This window comes from Aegilops tauschii, chromosome 5, assembly GCF_002575655.3.
Source record: "Aegilops tauschii subsp. strangulata cultivar AL8/78 chromosome 5, Aet v6.0, whole genome shotgun sequence".
Taxonomy (NCBI): domain Eukaryota; kingdom Viridiplantae; phylum Streptophyta; class Magnoliopsida; order Poales; family Poaceae; genus Aegilops; species Aegilops tauschii.
In genome coordinates this window covers 15,668,909-15,680,024 of record NC_053039.3, presented here as the reverse complement: position 1 = coordinate 15,680,024, position 11,116 = coordinate 15,668,909, and positions in this window count along the sequence as shown.

Here is an 11,116-nt window from a genome sequence, read left to right as displayed (position 1 = left end):
GAAAAGTGAAATGAGAAATAAGCTAGTCACCACTTGTGTCTGTGTGTGTGTGTTGGGGGGTGGTGGTGGTGTGACGCTCCTTATAAAAGCCTTGGATGGTAGGCACTAACATGAAGTCATTTGTCCTCCGGTAGGTCAATAAAGAAAAAAATATATCTTGTTATGTGGTTTGTCCTCTAGTGGGTCGGATGCTATGGAAGTTTTGTCAAACCTTTAAATAAATTATGAGCCGACTTAAAGCAAAGAAAGGTGGGGGGGCTTTAGATTTAAGTTTAGTTATGTGTATGAAACTAAGGGAGTGGGGCCTAGACCCAGTGTTAGAAATGAGTTATTGACCATTGAGTATAGCCTAACTAATCTTGGGAGTTGAAATTTCAACACTTTTAGTCTTTGTTTCCATTTCTATTCACTTGGAGGAAAACAAAAGGTTGGTTTGTTGCTATGGATTTGGACCTTAATTTTGCTATTAAGTTTAAATGGTATTTTGAACCACTTTTCAGACCACAAAGTGGATGGTCTTATGTTTTTCCACGAGTTAAATTACTCGAATATGCATCTAGCCAACCCATCACGAGCACAAAATCATGAAAAATAAAACTCAATAGTTATAACCAAATTAGAAGTTTTCTCCAATAGCACAATTAGTCAATTGCATGCTTCAAATTAAAGCAAGAACCCTAATAATTATGTTTCCTACATCCGCGTGGAAATAATTGATTCCATTTCTTTTTTCTTTCTCATTTACCTTTTTATTAACCACATTTGCATTGTGGTGTCTGTGGAAGTTAGAAATGCAGCTCTATCCTAGGAATCTTGTAAGCTTGTCCATATTATTTTCTCCATTGATCCAGCTAACGGAAGCTAAAAGGCATACAATTGGTGCGATTTAGTCTTGGCATTCATGACAATCTTGGTAATATTGTACCACTACGGAGATGCTATGGGCGTGTTTTGCGCATAGGGCTGCCACAACAAAACAACAATGGTAGGTCGTTGGACGAGGCGGGAGGAGATTGGTCGAGATGATGGAGTAGGAGGGCGAGGCACGCTAAGAAACTGATCCATTTAATGCATATTGTGTTTATGGTGATATGTCTGTGATTCCTGGTGTCTTCTATGCCTATTTCTATCCAATATATACCCCTAATGTGAATAAACACGACAAATGATGCACCAAATGTGATTGGACTATTTGAAGATAGAAAGGTGAAATGGGAAATAAAGCTATTTCGTCACTTGTTGGGGGGCCTTGTTCCCTATAAAAGCCTTTGATAGTAGGCACTAACATCAAGCCTTGTCCTTCGGTAGGTCAATATCTAAAAATCTCTTGCTTAACTGGTTTGTCCTCTGATAGGTTAGAGGCTATGAAACTTTTGTCAATTCTTTGGTCAAAGGATGAAACCATTTGAAGCAAAATAGGGTGGGCTCTAGATTCAGCGACAATTTTAGTCATGTGTATGGAGATGAATGAGTCGGGTTCAATGTGTAAAAACATGAGTTATTTACTATCGAGTATGGCCTAATCGAGCCTTGGGAGTTGAATTTTCGTCACTTTCATTCTTCCTTTGATTTTCTCTTTGCTTGGAGCCAAACGAAAACTTGGTTTAATTTACTACTAAGGATTTCCACTTAATTTTGATATCCCTGATGTATGGATTCAATTCAAACGGTGCTTCGACCGCTTCTGGACCACACCATGGATGGCCTTAGGTTTTATACAAAGTTAAATTGCTCCGCTGAACTTTGTGTGCCAAGATCAATATGCACTTAATGAACACATTAATTATTACAAAATTCATAGAAAATAAATCCAATAGTTGTGGCCAAAATTAGAAGCTTTCTCCAATAGCACAAGGAAACATTTCTCTTTGAAATTTTTAGCTTAATATTTGAAACCCGTAGAGAGAAGTGACTCTAACTATCGATTGCGCATAAACTCAGGCAGGCAGATCTTGAAAAATTTGCTTCTATTTTTTTCATTTCACCTTTGATTGGATACATTTGTACTGTGATACATATAGATGCAAGTAATGCAGTGCTATGCTTGGAGGTTGTAGGATCGCTCATGTTTTTCCTACGTCTACCTAGCTAAACGAAGCTCAAGGCGTCCAGCTAATAAGATTTAGTGATAGGCTTCACGACCGTCTGGGTAATCTTGTCGGGTCACGGAGATGATTTAAGAGTGTGGTGTATGGGGTTGATGGAGCGAAAGGGTAAAATGGTGTTCCACCACAGAAGATCATCGTGGGAGAACAGTCGAGACGATGGAGTACGAAGGCGCCATGGTGCAGTAGGAGGGCGAGGCACGACGTCAAACTGACGGAGGCTGTGCATGGTGTGGCTATGATGATATGTCGGTGATTCCTGGTGCCTTCTATGCCTATGTCTATCAGATTCATGTCTCTAATGTGCATAGGCACGACAAATGATGCACAAAATATGGTTGGATAAATTGAAGGTAAAACCCTTAAAGGAGAAATAAGCTATTCACCACTTGTTGGGGAGCCTTTGCTTCTTATAGAAGCCTTAGATGGTAGGCACTGAAGTCATTTGTCCCCTGGTAGGTCAGTAGAGAGAGAGAGAAAGAGAGGGAGAGAGAGGGAGAGAGAGAGAGGGAGAGAGAGAATCTCTTATTATGTGGTTAGTCCTCTGGTGGCTCAGAGGCTATGGGAGTTTTGTCAAACCTTTTTGAACAAATTATGAACCAACTTGAAGCAAAGAAAGGTGGGGTCCTCTAGATTCAATGTCAATTTTAGTCATGTGTATGCACTTGAGCGAATGTTACAAACAGGTTATTTCCCATTGAGTATAGCCTAGCAAACCTTGGGAGTTGAAATGTCATCACTTGCAGCCTTTATTTCTATTTTCTATTCGCTCGTAGCCCAACAAAAACTTGGCTCATTGCTAAAGATTCCTACCTTAATTTTGACATCTCTAGTGTGCCAAGATGGCCAATCAAAGGTTCAAGCATTGCTTTGAACCTTTTTTAGACCACACAAAGGGATTGTCTTAGGTTTTTTCTATGAAGCTCTGTGAGCCTTGTGTGCTAAGGTGAAGATGCATCTAGCCAACACTTTCATGATTACAAAATTCATGAAAAATAAAACCCAATATTCCTGATAAGAATTAGGAGCTTTCGACAATAGCACAGTGAATCAATTTCTCAATGAAATTGTAGCTTAACAGCTGACAGTCCTAGAGGGAAGGTACTATAACTATCAATTTTGTGTAAACTTGTCATATCTAGAAAAAAGTTGGAGCATTCGGTCAAGGCAACAAGTTCAAACCGCTCAAAATTCAGAGTAAGAAAAATTCACCAATAAGCAACAAGTTTCTTTTGAGCAGTCACATTTGCGTTGTTATCCCTGTAACACTAAGGAATACAACACTCTGAGACTACCTTACTCCCTCACCGGCGTAGTTATTTCTATAAAACCGACATCATGTCCATGACTTTGTTATAAACATGGCATGTAGGCTTGTGCTCATATATTTTTAATTTCTTTTTAACACCTAATAGGCCCAAGTGTTGGTGAACAAACAAAATTGATAGTTCCTGGTGCCTCCTATGCATGCCCGCATCTATGCATATTTCTAACATTTAGGGACTCAACAAACATGAAGTTGGATTGAAAAACTCTAAGACCGAAATAAGCTCTTCACTATTTGCTTGGCGGAAATCTTGCTCCTTATAAAAGCCTTTGGTGATAGGCTTTGACATGCAGCTATATGTACCTCCGCAGATAAATAGTTAAAAATATTTGGTTATTTTGCTGGTACTCTAGTAAGTCAAAGGCTATGAGAACTTTGGCAACCATTAAAAATGATGGATTTGTTTGCCCATCTATATACAGTGTTGGACCAATACGAAGCAAAAAGGGATGGGCTCCTAATGAAATTCTAATTTTACTCCGGTGTATGGAGATGCATAAGTGGAGCAAATTTGTAAAAATAACCGAGTAATTGACTTCCTAGTTTAGCCTCGACGAACCTTAGGAGCTAAAATTCCGTATCCTCCAAGTTTCCCTCTATTCCTCTATTCGCTTGGAGCCAAACCAAATACTTGATTCGATGCTAAGGATTTCTGAATTAATTTTGACGTGTAGTGCGTAGACCACCTTGTGACCACACAGTTGATGCTCTTAGGGGTTTAAAAAACTGGAGTTAAATTACTCTACCAAGCTCTTTGTGCTAAGACTATAATGCACCTAGTCATCACATTAATTATTTACAAAAATCATGGGAAATAGAACCCAATAGCTATCATTCTGTTCCTAACCCCGTAGCACTTTTTTCATTCGCCAACCATTATTTTCATGGGAAACCCCTTTGTTATGTTCTTGGTACTCCTTTGTTTGGTTAGACGCTATGAACACCTGAACATTCCTTTAAATAAATAATGTATTTCCTTCATGCATCTTTATAAAGAACTAAATTGTTGTAATGAACTATATATCAAGATGAAGATGCATCTAGCCAACACCTTCATCATTACATAATTCATGGAGAAAACCGGATCCAATGGTTGTCAATCCGCCCGTTCCTTAGAGGGAAACGAGTATCCTAAGTAAAGCCATCATTGCCAAGTAATCCAAGTAAAAGAAGTGATGACACTTTTCCAATATCCATACATTATTCACACGGAGAAACTGAGATTATGTTGTAAAACATCCATTTTTTATATTGCACCCCGTCACCATTTAGTTGGTCTCTGCTCGATGAAATAAAGATGACATGGAACCCGTTGTCGAAATTAGGAAAAAAATTCAAGGTGAAAAAACACGAACTCAAAAGATTGACATTTTAGGTTAGGGTGAATAAAGTAGTTGGTGGACTGGACCGAGTGCAGATTAATTAGTGACCAGTGAGTGAATGAACAAAGCAAAAAGTGGTTAACAATGCTGCGGCCTGGAGCCCACAGGAATGAGGCCCTGTTCTGTGCCACGCCTGGAAACTATCTCGTATGTGTCCGTATCGCCACATGAATGTCAGAATGTGTCGGTGACACTAGAAAGAAAATAAAATCAGAATGTATTAGTTGAGGCTCCACCAACGAACAAACAAAAACCCAGAGCATGCGTACATGTTGTCTATTTTCTTCTTCTTTGGAGCAGGCATCGCTCCGGTGAGCTACAAATTAACTGTCAATTTCACGGAAACTTGTCAGGCAGATCTAGAAAACCTGGAGCAGTCGGTCAAGACAACAAATTCCAGCAGCTGAAAATTAAGAGTAGTCAAATAAATCGCCAGCGCCAAGGGTGGGACGCGCACCACTTTCCCGTGCACTGAAAATACTATGGAATTTGCAAGAAGGAAGTCGGGGATGAACCACGGATTTAGCTCCGGCGCGCGGTAATCAAGGAAGAACCGACAGCTCTGCGGATTTTAGCTCGGAGGGGAGCATGGGGAGTGAGCAGAATCACCTGGCAGAGGAGGAGGGGGTCACATGGAGTGCGGGATCATCGGGGGGCACCGGGAGGGAGTGGTCGTAGTGGCCAATGGGGACAAAGGCCAAAGCTTTTCCGCGAGCGGTGGCTTCCATGAGGCAGTGGAGAAAGAATTGATTCTTGGGGTAGAGAGATAGAAGGGGAGGTGGAGTGCAGTTAAATCAAGAACCCTAATAATTCCGTCCCCTGCAGCCGCATGGAAATAATGGCTTTCATTTTTATTTTTATTTCTCATTTCTTCTCTGATATGCTACATTTGCAGTGTTGTCCCCGCGGAAGAGAAAAATGTGTCTCTATCCATTGGAGGATTCCGGTAGGCTCATCGATGTTTTTCTCTCCATCCACCCAACTAAAAGAAGCTCAATGTCTACAACGTGTAAGATATAGTGCTAGGCTTCACAACCGTGTACATAGTATTGTCGGGTCACCGAGATGGCTCGAGAGCGTGGCGTGCGGGGTGGGTGGAGCAAAAGGGTGCAATGGTGTGCCAACGGATGAGGCGGTAGGAGAATGGCCGAGATGATGGAGTGGGAGGGCGACATGGTGGAGTAGGAGGGCGAGGCACGATGTCAAACCGACGGAGGCGGTGCATGGTGTAGTTATGATGACATGTCGGTGATTCCTGGTGCTTTCTATGCCTATGTCTAACGGATTCATGTCCCCAATGTGCATAGGCACAACGAATGACGAACGAAATATGATTGGACAATTCGAAGATAGAAAGGTTAAATGAGAAATAAGCTATCCACCACTTGTGTGTGTGTGGGGGGGGGAGGGGGTTGCTCCTTATAAAAGCCCTGGATTGTAGGCACTGACGTGAAGTCATTATTTGTCCTCTGGTAGTTACATAAAAAATCTCTTGTTATGTCGTTAGTCCTCTGGTGGGTTGAAGGCTATGGGAGCTTTTTTAAACCTTTGAACAAATTATGAATCGACTTAAAGCAAAGAAAGGTGGGGGCTTTAGATTCAAGTTTAGTCATGTGTATGAAACTGAGTGAATGGGGCCCAAACCAAGTGTTAGAAATGAGTTATTGGCCGTTGAGTATAGCCTAGCTAACTTGGGAGTTGAAATTTCATCACTTTCAGTGTTTGTTTCCATTTCTACTCACTTGGAGGAAAACAAAAGGTTCGTTTGTTGCTAGGGATTTGGACCTTAATTTTGCTATGTGGTTTATATGATGTTCTGAACTACTTTTCAAACCACATAGTGGATGGTCTTAGGTTTTTCTACGAGTTAAATTACTCCGCTGAGCCTTCTATGTCAAGATGAATATGCATCTAGCCAACCCATTCACGACTACAAAATAATGGAAAATAAAACTCAATAGTTATAAACAAATTAGAAGATTTCTTTAATAGCATAATTAGTCAATTGCATGCTTCAGATTAAAGCAAGAACCCTAATAATTCTTCTTCCTACAACTGCGTGGAACTAATTGGTTCCATTTCTTTTCCCTTTTCATTAGCCACATTTGCATTGTGGTCTCTATGGAAGTTAGAAATGCAACTCTATCTTGTAAGCTTGCCGATATTATTTTCTCCATTCAGCTAACGGAAGCTAAAAGGCGTACAATTAGTGTGATTTAGTCTTGGGATTCACAAAAATCTTGGTAATATTGTTCCACTACGTAGATGTTATGGGCGTGTGGCACATGGGACTGCCATAGCAAAAGAACAATGGTAGGCCTTTGGACGAGGTGGGGGAGATTGGTCGAGACGATGGAGTAGTAGGGCGAGGCACACTGAGAAATTGATCCATTTACTGCATATTGCATTTTTGGTGGTATGTCGGTGATTTCTGGTGCCTTCTATGCTTATTTCTATACAATCTTACCCCTAATGTGAATAGACATGACACATGATACACCAAATGTGATTGGACTATTTGAAGATAGAAAGGTGAAGTGGGAAATAAGCTATTTTGTCACTTGTTGGTGGGCCTTGTTCCTTATAAAAGCCCTGGATATTAGGCACTAACATGAAGCCTTGTCCTCTAGTAGGTCAATATCTAAAACTCTCTTACTTAACTGGTTTGTCCTCTGATAGGTTAGAGGCTATGAAACTTTTGTCAAATCTTTGGACAAAAGATGAAATGATTTGAAGCAAAATAGGTGGGGCTCTAGATTCCGCGACGATTATAGTCATGTGTATGGAGATGAATGAGTCCGGTCCAGTGTGTAGACAAATGAGTTATTAACTATCGAGTATGGCCTAGCCGAGCCTTGGGAGTTGAAATTTCATCACTTTCATCCTTTCTTTGATTTTCTCTTTGCTTGGAGCCAAACCAAAAACTTGGTTCACCTCTAAGGATTTCCACTTAATTTTGATATCCCCGATGTATGGATTCAATTCAAACGGTGCTTTGACCGCTTCCGGACCACAACGTGGATGGCCTTAGGTGTTTCACGAAGTGTTAAATTGCTCTGCTGAACTTTGTGTGCCAAGATGAATATGCACCTAATCAACTCATTAATTATTACAAAATTCATAGAAAATAAACCCAATAGTTGTGGCCAAAATTAGAAGCTTTCTCCAATAATACAAGGAAACATTGCTCTTCGAAATTTTTAGCTTAATATTTGAAATCCCTAGAGAGAAGTGACTCTAACTATCAATTATGCATAAACTCGGGCAGGCAGATCTAGAAAATTTGGCTTCTATTTTGTTTTATTTTTCATTTCACCTTTGATTGGATATATTTATAGTGTGATCCCTATGGATGCGAGTAATGCATCGCTATGCTCGGAGGCTGTAGGCTCGCTCATGTTTTTTCTGCGTCTACCCACCTAAACGAAGCTCGGGGCATCCAGCTAATAAGATTTAGTGCTAGGCTTCATGACCGTCTGGGTAATCTTGTAGGGTCACCAAGATGATTCAAGAGTGTGGTGTACGGGGTTGGTGGAGCGAAAGGGTAAACTGGTGTGCCAACGGACAAGATCTTTGGAGAATAATCGAGACGATGGAGTGGGAAGGCGCCATGGTGGAGTAGGAGGGCGAGGCATGACGTCAAATTGAGCGAGGCTGTGCATGGTGTGGCTATGATGTCATGTCGGTGATTCCTGGTGCCTTCTATTCCTATGTCCATTGGATTCATGTCTCTAATGTGCATAGGGATGACAAATGATGCACAAAATATGGTTAGATAAATTGAAGATAAAAACTTAAAGAAGAAATAAGGTATTCACCACTTGTTGGGGAGCCTTTGCTTCTTATAAAAGCCTTAGATGGTAGGCGTTGACGTGAAGTCATTTGTCCCCCGGTAGGTGAGTGGAGAGAGAGAGAATCTCGTATTATGCGGTTAGTCCTCTGGTGGGTCGGAGGCTATGTGAGTTTTGTCAAACCTTTGAACAAGTTATGAACTGACTTGAAGGAAAGAAAGGTGGGCAGGGGGGGGGGGGCTCTTGATTCATTGTCAATTTTAGTCATGTGTATGGACTTGATCCAGTGTGGCGCAGATGGAAGCCTAGTGTTAGAAACAAGTTATTAACCATTGACTATAGCCTAGCAAACCTTGGGAGTTGAAATTTCATCACTTGCAACCTTCGTTTCCATTTTCTATTCGCTCGTAGGCCAAGAACAACTTGGTTCGTTGCTAAGGATTTCTACCTTAATTTTGACATCTCCAGTGTGCCAAGATGTCCAATCAAAGGTTCAAGCATTGCTTTGAACCTTTTTAGATCACATAAAGGATGTGTAACACCCCGGATGTAACTTTCCATATTTGTAACTCCAACTCTTGCCATTTTCGGCTATGTGTTATGATATTCCCTTCGTGGTCGGGTTTTGTTTTCCGTTTTTTTTTGCATTTTGTTCATGTCATGCATCTCATATCATGTCATCATGTGCATTGCATTTGCATACGTGTTCGTCTCTTGCATCCGAGCATTTTCCCCGTTGTCCGTTTTGCAATCCGACACTCCTATCTCCTCCGGCGCACCCCCTCTTGTTTTCTTTTCGTGAGTGGGTGTTGAACGTTCTCGGAATGGACCGAGGCTTGTCAAGTGGCCTTGGTATACCACCGGTAGACCATCGGTCAAGTTTCGTTTCATTTGAAGGTCGTTTGGTACTCCAACGGTTAACCGGGCAACCGCAAAGTCTGTTTGTGTGTTGCAGCAAAACCCCTCTCTAAACAGCCCAAAACCCCTCTAAGTCACTTCCATGCTCTAGGTCGTTCGATCACGATCGTGTGGGCGAAAACCGCACTCCATTTGGAGTCTCCTAGCTCCCTCTACCTATAAATATGTGCCTCCCCCATCCAAATCACATATGAAACCCTAGAAAACTCCTCCCGTCGCCGCCGGACGCATCCGCGCCGCCGCCCGCAGCGAACCAGCTGTTGGGGAACGTAGTAATTTCAAAAAATTTCCTACGCACACGCAAGATCATGGTGATGCATAGCAACGAGAGGGGAGAGTGTTGTCCACGTACCCCCGCAGACCGACAGCGGAAGCGTTATCACAACGCGGTTGATGTAGTCGTACGTCTTCACGATCCGACCGATCAAGTACCGAACGTACGGCACCTCCGAGTTCTACACACGTTCAGCTCGATGACGTCCCTCGAACTCCGATCCAGCCGAGTGTTGAGGGAGAGTTTCGTCAGCACGACGGCGTGGTGACGATGATGATGTTCCACCGACGCAGGGCTTCGCCTAAGCTCCGCAACGGTATTATCGAGGTGTAATATGGTGGAGGGGGGCACCGCACACGGCTAAGAGATCTCAAGGATCAATTGTTGTGTCTCTGGGGTGCCCCCCTGCCCCCGTATATAAAGAAGCAAGGGAGGAGGAGGCCGGCCCTAGGAGGGGGCGCACCAAGTGTGGAGTCCTACTAGGACTCCCTAGTCCTAGTAGGATTCCACCTCCCATATGAAATAGGAAAAGAGGAAGGGAAAAAGAGAAGGAAGGAAGGGGGCGCCCCCCTTTCCTAGTCCAATTCGGACCAGACCAAGGGGAGGGGTGCGGCCACCCTTGAGGCCCTTTTCCTTCTTTCCCGTATGGCCCAATAAGGCCCAATACGTATTCCCGTAACTCTCCGGTACTCCGAAAAATACCCGAATCACTCGGAACCTTTCCGAAGTCCGAATATAGTCGTCCAATATATCGATCTTTACGTCTCGACCATTTCGAGACTCCTCGTCATGTCCCCGATCTCATCCGGGACTCTGAACTCCTTCGGTACATCAACATACATAAACTCATAATAAAACTGTCATCGTAACTTTAAGCGTGCGGACCCTACGGGTTCGAGAACTATGTAGACATGACCGAGACACGTCTCCGGTCAATAACCAATAGCGGGACCTGGATGCCCATATTGGCTCCCACATATTCTACGAAGATCTTTATCGGTCAGACCGCATAACAACATACGTTGTTCCCTTTGTCATCGGTATGTTACTTGCCCGAGATTTGATCGTCGGTATCTCGATACCTAGTTCAATCTCGTTACCGGCAAGTCTCTTTACTCGTTTCGTAACACATCATCCCGCAACTAACTCATTAGTCACAATGCTTGCAAGGCTTATAGTGATGTGCATTACCGAGTGGGCCCAGAGATACCTCTCCGACAATCGGAGTGACAAATCCTAATCTCGAAATACGCCAACCCAACAAGTACCTTTGGAGACACCTGTAGAGCACCTTTATAATCACCCATTTACGTTGTGAC